The sequence below is a fragment of the Phyllobates terribilis genome, unplaced genomic scaffold (assembly GCF_046119375.1).
Source record: "Phyllobates terribilis strain yellow unplaced genomic scaffold, ASM4611937v1 Scaffold_3__8_contigs__length_932513732, whole genome shotgun sequence".
NCBI classification, from domain to species: Eukaryota; Metazoa; Chordata; class Amphibia; order Anura; family Dendrobatidae; genus Phyllobates; species Phyllobates terribilis.
In genome coordinates, this window is record NW_027362763.1 from 337,668,910 (window position 1) to 337,681,769 (window position 12,860).

Below are 12,860 nucleotides of genomic sequence, written 5' to 3' on the forward strand. Positions count from 1 at the left end.
CAGTCCATGAAGTTGGTCCTGTGTGGACAGCCGGTCCTCATCAGCCCCAAATTCAAGGAAACCTTCATTGTACAGACAGATGCCTCGGAGGTAGGCCTAGGGGCGGCATTGTCGCAGAAAGTGAATGGTGAAGAGCACCCGGTCACCTACTTGAGTAGAAAACTTGTCCCAGCAGAGAAAAACTATATTGTGGTAGAGAAGGAGTGTTTGGCTATTAAGTGGGCCTTGGAATCACTACGTTATTATTTACTCGGGCATCAGTACCGCTTGGTAATGGACCACTCACCCTTGGTATGGATGAGGAATGCCAAGGAGAGGAATGCGCGAGTCACCAGGTGGTTCCTGTCACTGCAAAATTTCAGTTTCTCTGTAGAACATCGCCCAGGGAAGTCGCAGGCAAATGCGGATGCCCTGTCCAGAGCACCCTGTATGGTGTCAAATGTTTAACCCCACAAGTTTGAACAGAGGGGAGGGATATGTGAGGCAGTGACTGGGATCGTATACGAGGGACGTTATATATCCCCCAGGATGTGTACAGAGACCTATTAAATCCATTGGAGTGCATTGCAGTCACAAACTCACCTGCGGCTGCAATTGTTAGAACCCTCCTATTTGTTTTTTTTATCTTGTGTTTTGCGGTCACGTGACCATCTGCCTTTATATTCCAGCTCCGCTGTGCTGTACTTCAGTGTTTGACTGTTTCTCTAGCCAGGTGCTTCGGTGCCTTTCTCTGTCAGTTCGCTTGGTCCTTCTGGGACCTCTAGTACCTTTTCGCTTGGTCCTTCTAGGACCTCTAGTACCTTTTTGTCAGTTTGTCTTTTTGTGTTCTGCAACAACTTCTCTGTTTAAGTGGTGTCCCATTTTTGTCCCAGTCCTTAGTTCTTTTAGGGACCCCTCCCTTATGCTATAGTTCAGACTAGCCGAGGACAAAGGCGGGTCTGTTCGCTAGGAACAGGCAGGCCTCTACATCGTAGGGATTCAGCTTAGTTTTACTGTAGGGACTGCTTTCCCCTATCTTTCCTTAGCACTTGTTGCAGATCATAACAGCAAGGCAGATTAGTAAAACCAGGCAGGGCCTTCACTGCTTGGAGGAGGTTACAGGAAGGCAGTGGGGCGGCCTCCTCCCTCCATCCTAGGTTTTCCAGTGGCTCTTGCCACAGGTCCTTTAAAAACCCTGCACTAAGGATTAGTGTTGTTCTGTGCTGGAACCTGGTAGGAGCATAGCAGGAAAGCTCAGTGGGACTCTGTGTAGCTGAACCCACGCCTGGGAAGGCTCTGCACCCGTCAGGCTCTGAGCGGCCCGGCACGGCCGTTGCCCATGGCAACCGTTGTTATGGACTGATGTTAACCCGGCTGTGAACCGGAGGACTTTCTGTTTACCCGTGAGTGCTGAATAAAAGCTGTTTATGTTGGACTTGCTTGGGTCACTGCCTCAGTTACTGCACGGTGTGAACATCGCCGCCTTACAAAGTTTAGAGACAAAGTCAAGTAACTACAGGTCATAGCACAACATAAAATAAAAAAAAAATAGAATAGAAACTGTAGCGACCTAATTAACTATGATTTCTGTCATATACCTGTCCCATCTCCAGCCGTGGGCTCTACTTCCCTCCTTCCATGGATGAATTGCACAAAGATAGGCTTGTATAGGGTGCTGTTCACACAGGCCCATTAGTGCGGGCATTGTAAACTAGGGTGTCTGTTCCCAGGGGGTGCACTTGGATAGTATCGGGCAGCCCGCCTAGTCAAATAGTATGGGCGTAACTAATAGGCTGTAGGTCGGATACTGTGCACTACCCTGTGTGAACAGCACCCTATACAAACCTATCTTTGTGCAATTCTAATACTAAGCAGTCACCCCCTCCATGAAATGGTAGGTTGTGAGTGATTGTTTCATCAGTATTTTGCACCTGTGTATCCGCCATCTTTATGTGGGTCTGCTGCATCCTGGTAGTGCATTTGGCTTTGAAGATCTGGGCAGGTAAACACTGCTGCCCTTTTTTGCTGGTTTTTCTTGAATTTTTTGGGGGAATTTTAATTCTTCTTAGTGTGGTTTTTGCTGTGAGTGCCAGGCACTGCCAAGGAGTGGTACCTGGCAGCTACCTGCAGTGCAAGCCTAGCTCCATCATCAGGAGCTCTAGCAAAAATTAGGCAGCCACTCAGCCTCACCCCTCCTGGGTAAGCCCGGCTCGTGGCACAGTGGGTCTTGATCCACATATGTGGCACATCCTAATTATTAAAAAAGTGCTAATCAATGCAAGGCCCAGAAGGCAAATAGCACAACTCTATATCAGGGGCCACACATGACAATTGAAGTACAATATTTAGTATTTGTAAGCTAAACATGAGTATTTGTAAGCCAAAATCAGGATGGAACAATCAGAGAAAAAGTATAAAACATGTGCACCACGTCTATATTTTTCACCCACCCCTGGTTTTGGCTTACAAATTTTGATGTAAAATACTGACCAAACACTGAACGTGTGAATGTGGCCTTAGAGCCACTGCAGATATTAGCTGATTGTCATGAATCTGGCTCCATAGAGATTGGCAAACAGCTGATACACAACTTGAATCTGCCAAATCAAAAGCAATATTTCCACCTTACTACACAGCAAATAAATAGGGATAAAGAAAGCTAGCTAATTGGCTTGCAAGATATAGGATCTCTTTGTTCTCCATTTACTGCACGGACCTGGTATGAGGGCATCCTGGCTGGTTCCAGGCCTAGCATTAGGAGACAGTATAAGACAAGGCATACACGCTGTGCATTGTGACTGTCCCTCCCGGACTATGTCTTATTTACAGTATGAAATAATATAACTTCAAAGACATCAGTGAGTGGCTGCTGGAAGGGACAGTCCTAATGTATTATAGAACATGCTATCACAGTGGACTGAAACCCTAGACTGGTCACACTAAATAGGCCAAATAGGTTAATCTAATGTGTCTTGCATGTCAGTTTTGATTCAGTTAACTGTAACGCTTGCATGATTCACAGTCATCCTTGGTATCTGGAAAAGCCTCGGGGTCCTCGCCCACTGCAGCTACCGCATTTGAAAGTTTTGCTAATTCTGGAAAGTTCCTTAAATGTTTCCTTCTTTCTTATCAAAAGTTTGAATTCTGTATACCATAATCATATTATTTATATGGTAACAGCAGAGCGAAAACCCAGTGAAGTTCAGCTGACACCTTATTAGGATTAGTAAGAGTCAGTTTCCTGTGTACAGTGTATGATAGGCAGTATGCAATCATCTGATCTGGACTGATTATAGGGATGCTGTGTATGGGGCAGCATCCTCAGCTTGCGCTGATATTGAGGTTCAATATGAATCCATAACTAGCATATTATGAGATCACACTAAGTTGCACCAAATTACAAACTTTACATCTCTACAGGTCGGGGAAGCCTAAGGGAAATTGCACTCTCTTAGTAGACAAAATTCTTATTGTAAAACAGAAAAAGAGCAGCAACTATTAGATCAACTTTATTATAGATCTACTACTTTGATATTTAAACAGTCACTGTGATTCCTCATTCATTTCAATAAACTTTTCATACCCAATAGTCCAAAGAAAAGTAATTTTCCTAACAAATTAATTCAAGACCATGTTGAAAAAATGAGTAAAGTCTTAGGCGCAAAGATAAATAATAGACTACAAAATTCTTATTAACAGGAATTCAATCACAGGTTGAATTAGTTAAACAGGTGTCCAGCAGAAAGTTGACTATAATTGTTTCTTAATGGGGTTGTCCACAACTCGTACAACCTCTTCTCAGTTACCATTGTTCTCCCATGTAAAATAATAGAAGCTATACTCACCTCTGGTGAGGGCAACATTTCAGTAATTTTGGTGCCTGGTCTCTTGCGGCTTGTGTGATATTGTTATGTCACATAAGTCTTGGAGGCAATCAGCTGCTTCCCCCTCAGTTCCTTCGGACATAACTGACATCCGTAGAAAGAACAGCAGCTCAATCTCACTTCTTCTGGGTGTCAGTTTCATGAAGTTTCTAGTAATATGAAGTGGACACTGATTGGCTGCAGGTCTTATGTGACATTATAATTTCACACAAATCCCAGGAGAGCAGGCGCCACCATTGCTGGAACAGCCCCCGCACCAGAGGCGAGTATAGCTGCTATTATTTTACATGGGGGAATTAAGGTGATTGAAAAATTGTTGTCTGAGTAGTAGACAACCCTTTAACAGAGAAAACCCCTTCCCATTTAATGTTGTCAGCAATGGCACTACATGGAAGAGAAAAGGAAAATTATTTCTTTACATAAGAAAGATGAAGGCTACAGCAAAGCTATCTGTCAGAATCCTGAAGCAAAAGTGATACAATAATTTAACAAAGATGGAATTACAACTAACTCACAGAGACATCCAAGCCAACCATGGAAATTAATACCTAAACATGGGCGCCTTCTGTTAAGAAGTGTTGAAGAAAATTGACATACAAGTTAACTGCAGTTAGCTAAAGAATTAGAAAGCCAAACCGGGGTGAGTGATTCCCGTGACACAATACAGCGTACACTTCAGAAGAATAGCATGTGTAAGAGTGATGGAGTGTGTTGTTGCCTTCCTACCCCTGAAGACACCAGTCGCATCAATGTTGTGTATTATGTCTTGCGTCTTTTGCATACATCATGTCATGTGAATTGCAATGTACAGTGTGTCATAGGTATAAATAGTATATTGTAATGCATAGTGTTGTACGATAAGTAGTGTAATGCATAGGGATGTACATAGTTAATCATAGGGTGAGTTAGAAGGTAATGTTTGGGACAAGCCCACAGTTGGAGGGAATAGTCTTAGGATTTGGAGTGCGAAGTGAGCAGAGCTACACAGAAGGGTGACTATGAATGAAAGGAGACTAAAAGCAAGGGATAGTGTAATCCTGAAGAAAAGTGACAGAAAGAGACAGAGTGGCCTTCTGGAGATGGATCCTAGGAGAGGACACCTAGCCACAAGACCTGGAGCTTATAATGCAGAAGGTAGCGGGCCTTAGCAGGACTGAAAGATGAGGACTAGTGAAGGGTCCCAAGCGGGAGATCAACGGTGCCAGTAGTGGAATAAATAGAACGCACAACCACTGAGCAAGTAAAGGAGACTTGTGAATCAGGACTGTAGCATTAAAACAAGGGTTGTGGCAAAGTAGGGAGAAACAGTGTGATTTTAAAGCCATGGAGTATACTACAGTATTCTTCATACTGTGAAAGAAATGTCCATAAGACTTTGTACCCGCTATCACTTGTACATAACCCTTACCAAGTTACCATTCAGTAAAGCGTTTATTTTTTAATCGTGGGCTCCCTCATTGAACTGTGAAACATCAGGTCCTGACAGGCCTACAGCATCGGCTATATGTGGCCTGATCGGGCATAAGGCCCTCACAGCAGAAATCCACACACCCAGCCAGGACCCACACTTTCATGTAACGTACCAGGGCGCTGAAGACGATTGCCTTGCCTGAGGCTACCGCCCTGTGTCATGTTACACATGGGTGGGTGTCATCCACGAAAGAAGCCTCTCCTAAACCCATGCACAAACAAGCCCACCTAGCCCATGCTGAAAAATATGTAGACTACTGAGACTCGATACTCTTGACTGATGAGACCAAGATAAATGTTTTTGTAACTGATGGCTTCAAAATTGTATGGCGTTGAAAAGATGAGGAGTACACAGAAAAATGCATGGTACCTACAGTGAAACATGGTGGTGGCAGTGTCCTTATGTGGTGCTGCTGGTGTCGAGGAGCTACATTTCATTGATGGTATCATGAGTTCACAGATGTATTGCTCTATATTGAAAGAGAAGTTGTTACCATCCTTCTATGCCCTTGGTAGACGTGCACTTTACCAACATGAGAATGATCCAAAACACACATCTGTTGCATTTCTGAAGAAGAACAGGGTGAAAGTGATTCAGTGGCCAAGTCAGTCTACTGATCGAAACCTAATCGATATCTGCGGGGAATTCTGAAGAAACAAGTTGAACATTGCTCTCCATCCAGCATCCAGGCTCTAAAACAGGTTGTCCTTGAAGAAAGGAAAATGATAGATGTTTCAATGTCGCCAACTTGTTTATTCCATGCCTAGAAGACTTGGTGCTGTCCTTAAAAATCATGGAGGTCATACAAAATACTAGATGTAGTTGTTTTTTATGTGGGGTGTATTCATTTTTGCATCAACTAATTTAAGTAAAACTGAAGATTTTGTAACGAAAATTATATTATTAACCTTACTTTTATATTATGGGTTAAAATGTTCTATGAAACTCAGTCTTGTCAAAATTTTGAACATTATTCTTGTTTTCAGTGAGATATTGATTAAAATCTTACTTTCAAAGACGGTGTACTCTTTTATGCTGGACACTTTATTTATATTTATATATTTACACTTTCTTCAACATTGAAAGAAGGTAAAGTCAGAAAACGTGCTTTGTATCTACTTATCAGACACTTTTTCTCCTCTGTCTAATGAACTCATCATTCACTCTAAAAGACAGAAAAAAATCTGTCTAAGGCTGTGTGCCCACGATGCGTTTTTAATGCGTTTCCACATTGTTTTTGTAGCTGTGGAAACGCTGCGGAAGCGTATTAAAAAACGCATGGTAGAAGGGCAGCAATGTTCCCCAATGATAATCCGCATGAACTGTGCACATGCTGCGGAAATTTACGCTGCGGATTATCATTGCAGAGAAAAACGCAGCACTACCAATTATTTTGCGGAAGCGCTGCGTTTTCGCCGCCATTGACTTGCATTAGAACACGCCAATTCCGCAAGACTGCATCTGTACTTGCGTAATTGGCGCGTTCTAATGTACGGATGGTACCCGGGTGTAGAGGAGAGGAGAGTCTCATCCACACCCAGGTACCATTAAAAAAGCTGAAAAAAAAGAATAAAATAAAAATAAATGTATACTTACCTTCTGGCAGCCCGCGCTGCGCTCCTCCTTGCTTCCCGGCACTTCGCGATGGAATGAAGGACCTGCTCTGACGTCAGAGTCATGTGACGGGTCACGCGACGCTGACGTCGGCAGGTCCTTCACTCTACCGCTGCCGACAGTCAGGATGGAGGAAATCAAGACAGCGCGGGCCATCGGAGGGTAAGTATATTTTTATTTTTTTATTTTTTGACATTCTCTCGGGTCACACAATTTAAATCCATGCCGTTTGCATGGATTTATATAGTGTGACCTAGTTGACAAGCACTTTCCAAGTGATGCTAAAATCGCTTTGAAAGCGCTTGTCAATCTGCATGCGTTTTTTCTGCCAGGGAGATGCAGAAATGCTGCAGAAATTTTCTGCTTCATTTCTGCATCGTGGGCACACAGCCTTACTCAAATAAGCTGGACTGCCAGCTCAGCGAGGTCTCTATTTACGGCTGTCTATTAAAGTTTACAGAAAATGAGAGGGGAGGAGGGATGAGCAGAGGTAGACAGAGGGAAACACAGAGTTACAGCTTTTTGTTCACTGCAGAGCTGGATTCACAGATACATTGCTCAAGACTGATGGATAATAATGTTCATATATCTGCCGTGTCTGAACATGTGCTACAAAGAGATAAGAAGACAGGAATTCTATAAGTTTTTGTGTGCTGAGTATAGGAGACAACACAGCTCTACCAACTAGGTCAGCGATAACTAAAAATTAAAGACAGCATACAAAGCCGAAACTGGTGAAAAATGTGAGATATAAGTTGTATTTTGGCCAGAAATAGTGGTATTCCTCATGTTCACATATGACAACTTATTCTGTAAAGTTTTCTGAAATTACCAGTATGTTTTAAGTTTTCTGTACCATCAAATCTTGGACATCATTTGAAAAGACCAAGGTACAAGGTACAACATTTTTTATGTATGGAATATAAGTAATATATGGCTATTTGTTGGCAATATATGTAATGTTACAACTACATATGTATATGTATTGTTACAATATATGTAATATACGGCTATTTGTTGGCAGTGAGACATTATCTTGCAAAGCACTTGCCTTATCTCATTACAATAATCTTGGCCTATAACCTGCAACATTATTAGAAATAAGGCAGGAATCAAGTTATTAAGTCTTATCTCGCAATCAATTACTCTTTTTCATTTAAATTAATCTAAAATGAAAAAGAAAACTCATTGTTTTTCCTAAAAATATATTACCGCTTTCCGTGTACAGTTTCACTGCTGACCTATGTGTTTCCATGGTTACAGACTACTTGACGCATTGGATCAAACACCAATACATTGCAAAGAGGTGCACAGCCTGTAGGTCTGCATACACTACTGACGCGCCCCCTGGGCCTGTGTTGTGCAGGGGAACCCGGAACCGGGCCTGTTGTAGAATGCTGGGGGTTGTAGTCTCCGTGTGGCGGTGACCCGGTTCGTGCCCAGGGTGGTCAAACCAGTGGCAGTCTTAATGTATAGCAAATGTCCAACTACGCCACCCGTGGATTGCGGTCAGTGGGGACCGCCGCTGCGCTGCAGACCGCTGAGGCTGATGTTGTTTGCGCAGCCGAGTATGGGATAACTCCCCACGGGAGAAGTATTGCCTCAGGGCGGCTAATGTGGAAGATGATGGGAGTGATGGTGTGAGCGTCCCAGTGCTAATGGTGCTGGTGCGGCGAGGAACCACAGAGACGTGCGGTTGCAGTTTTCAATGCTTTACTCACAGTTGTTGTTCATGTCAATGCTGCAGGCGATGACTGCCCGAGCCGTGCTGCGTCCACCAGGCAAGGGACTCGGTCAACTCCCAGGTAATTCCAGAGTGTGGTTCAGAGTTCCCTTCTCTACCTTTCTCTGGCCGTCCCCACCAGTGACCCACCTTTGTCCAGCTTCCTCGGGCCTTCTGTTGGCGAAACCTCTCCCGGTTTCCCTGACCCTATACGGTATGCCTTTCTGGTGGATGTAGTGAGGGGTCGCACCAAGATGTGGTAACAACCTCCGGTCTTTGGCTGAGGAATCTGTTGCCTCCACCAATTTGGGTTCCGGTACACTGTTCTGCCAACCCTTCACCCAGTATCTCCTCTGGGCATATGGGGTTCCTTCTGCCTTCGTGTCTCTGGGCCTTTCTCTGTGTTCTTTGCTTCCTTTCTCCTCTGTTCCAGTTCCTTTCTTACTTTCCTTTCCGTTCCTTCTCCTCTCTCTTTCTGCTGTTTCTGGCCTCCACTCCAGGCCTGCCTCTGGAGCTGGGCCCAGACTGAGCCACAGCTCCCTGTCAGCCCTCTCTGGCTGAGCTCCTGTCTTCTTCTCCTCCTCTCTGAACTGAACTGGACTGAACTCTGATCTAAGATGGTGCCCACCTTTTATACCTCCTTCTGACACCCGAGCCCAGGTGACTTGCAACCAATGGGCTCCTGCCTATGCGCAGAGACCCACCCCTATCTGCTCCTACACCACTGGGTGTACTTTCCCCTCCCCACTCCAGCCAGGAACAGATGCTGTCGTGCCTGCACTTCTGTCTAGTGGGAGCACCGTTGAGCTGTCCCTCGGAAATGGGGTGTGTGTGGTGCATGCAGCTTACTGAGTCCTGGTCCACACTCCATCCTTACCCAGGAGTGGAATATCACACCTCTGGTTTGAGGTGCAATACCCCTGTAGCAGCCGAGCCCTCGGGGTGCTACACTACCATCATCTTCAGAAATCTAAGTTAATATTTCAAAGTCAAAGACAATTAATAAACATAGCGTTTAGATAATTATGTAGCTCCTAGTTTGACCTTCGCATTTGGTATGCAATAAGTTGAGAAAAATCGTAATAACAACTAAACACATTATCTTTTTTTTAAAGCAGCAACACAGAATAATAGCAGCAGATTGTTCTCTAAACATTCTAGGTTTTTTGTCCATAACCTTTGCACTAATTTTCTCATGTTTTGCTCATTTATTCTCGTGATTTGCTCATACAATTTCATATTCTATGTTTTGTCTGAAACCAGAGTAAAACTCATTTCTATATAAAAGGCATTACAATAAGTAGAGATAGAACATGATGGCCCCATTGAAAATAATGCAAGGTGATCCCATTACAGACAGTAAAAATAACCTCTATGAAATGTATTCACGAGGCTGATTCTCAAATGCACAGCATATCTATATATCACTTATTTCCAAAAGTGATCCCAGGGAGGTCCAGATAAAGGTCCATGCAGATCCCTAATCTTTGTTTTTGGAAGGAGATTTGCTCAAAAAATCAGGCTGCAGGAGCAAGATAAAAATCATTAAGTCCAACAGAGGTGGTTATTTAACAGCCTCCTATTAGCAATTTAATTACCAGGCCCTCTTAATAACGTACTAATTTCTTTGTTTTTGGCTCTGCTTATTTCATTGGTTGTAATTTTTTATTCTCCTCTGTTTTAAATCTTTGAGACTTTGTTTTAAGTGGTAGAAATAGTATTATTTTTCAGCACTGTTTGGGGCTTCATTTTTGTGGCATTGTTTTCTTTATTTTTTTATATTATATAATCTATTAAATTAATTATCCAGGTTATTAAAGTAGTGTAGATGTACAATATATGCGCTTCCTAAGTAATTCATGTACAATAGATATTTGTTCCTAAATATTTGCCTTGTTTGTATTTGTTCAGAGGGATTTTTTACATTTCTTTTTACATTTTTTTCTACATACAGTATATACATATTGTACCAGTCAACAGTTTGGACACACCTGTTACTATAATGCTTTTCCTTGTTCTTATTGGAAAGTGCACATTTTAGATTTAGACTGAAGGCAGCAAAACCAATAAGGAATATATTTGGAAACAAGACACAGAGAGTCACATGTGAAACAAATCAGAATGCTTATTATTAACTTTAGGTGCCTTAAAGTACCCCCATTTTACTCTGGTGACAGTTTTACACATTACTATTTTACAAATGTTCTTAGCCAGAATACTGCAAGAAACACTCAATTAAGTAAAGATAAATGACAGTCCATCATTACTTTAAGACACAAAGGTCAGTGTATCTGTAAAAATTCCTAGAACCTTGAAGATGTCCTCAAGTTCGCACATAAACACCACCAATGGCTATGAATAAACTGGCACTAACGAGGACTGTCCGAGGGAAGGAAGACTAAAAATAACCTTTGCTGTTACCAACCTCAGAAAATACAAAGTGACAATACCTCAGATAATATCTCTTATGAATGACGTAAAGACATCAAGTGGCAGACACATCTCAACATCAGCTGCTTAGTGGAGGCTGTAAGAAGTAGGCCTTTATAAATTGCTGCAAAAAAACGCAAACAATAAAAGACATTTTTGGGTAACACAAGAACTGGACATTAGATTAGTGAAAATCTGTGCTGTGGTCTGATAAGTAAAAAAATTAGATTTTTGATACCAACCACTGTGTCATGAAAGGTAAATGGTATGAAGATGGTTTCTACATGTGTGGTGCCCACTGTGAAACATGGAGGGAAAGATGTGATGGTGTGAGGGTGTTTTGCTGGTGATAATTTATTCCAAATTCAAGGAACACTTACTCAGCATGGCTACCACAGAATTCTGCAACAACATGCCATCAAATCTGGTTTACACTTAGTAAGAGCATCATTTGTGCTGTGTGACGACACAACATTTAATCTTAATTATGCCAGACATATATTCTCAGTAGGCCAGGAGACATAGACTATTGTCAGAACATTGATTATTGAATTTATGTGTTTGTTTCTTCGGTGAGTCAAGAGATATAGGCCATTGTTATACAAATTAGAACGTTGACTCTTGAGTTGATGTTTGTTGTAACTCATTGTCTGTTATCTTTGGAGGATAGTCCCGCAGGGTCTTTGAACAATCGATGTTGCTAATGTATTGAGTACCCTTGGTATTTTGTTGACCAGCAAAAAAGTGGAGGACAATCTAGGCCAATTGATTAAATACTTAAACAATGAGAGTTGACCTTATCCCACCTTCCCCCTGACCTGTGGATGATGACATGAAACACAGATGTAGGTATCAAAAGGATCCCTATCCTTCTGAGGATGCACTCTACAGAACAGCAACCAGGACACCATGTGACGTGCCCCCTGGGCCGTGGGGTACTCGGTGCCAGGTCGGTCGTTGCTACGGGAGATGTCACAGTGGCGGTGACCCGGTCCATGACCCAGGGTGGTGTTTTGCCAATAGTTTTTGACACTAAGGTTCGGATACGGCTTTAAAGAAGCGCAACCCTTTGCGATATAACGCAATTTTATTTATAATAGTTGATTTAAAAGGTAAAATACATAATTAAAGGAATAGTATGATATGATGATATTGCATACACTTTTGTATATGTTATAATACAAAGGTTAAGTACATATATATATATACTCACTTCATCACCAAGGAGCTTTTAAACATCATCCGTCTGGAAGATCAGAGAAGCAATTTCACCAAGACAGAGAAACCCCTGGAAGTCTTCACAACACTGCATGGGCAGGTACATACAACACTACACATCAGTGCAGGTACAACTTATGGCTTCTTCATCTAGGAGTTTATGAGCATCATCTGTCTAATTGACAGAGAACCCCTGAGAAGTCTACACAAGAAAGCTTCTGTCTGTATCATGATTCCAGTGACTTTTATAAGGTTTAGACAATGGAAGCATAAAGCTGGTTAATGTTTATAAGTATGATTCGTCGATAATACAGAATTGGCCAGGTTCTGTAATCTCGAGAAGTTTACCCATAAACATTGTTTTAGACAATAGATCTGTGTATTTCTCGTGGAACATAATGGTAAGTGTACACACATTATTTGAATCAGGATTTTGGTTACAATAACACTATTTGTTAAAGCAAATATCACAGTGGTCACTTGTGTACAAATCAGGATAATGAATCTTTGAAACACACAACTTCATAGACCATAGAACAAT

General features: G+C 42.2%; 1 long non-coding RNA gene across 1 annotated transcript in view; it reads right to left on the minus strand.

Moving 5' to 3' along the window:
- LOC141258097 (uncharacterized) overlaps positions 1–12,560 on the minus strand; it is a 136,738-nt gene extending 124,178 nt beyond the window's left edge. The window contains exons 1-2 of the long non-coding RNA XR_012318198.1: positions 12,315–12,560; positions 11,122–11,225 (exon numbers count right to left, since the gene is read on the minus strand). This is a non-coding gene — a long non-coding RNA (uncharacterized lncRNA). The remainder of the gene's footprint in view (positions 1–11,121; positions 11,226–12,314) is intronic.
- Positions 12,561–12,860: the final 300 nt, after the last annotated feature.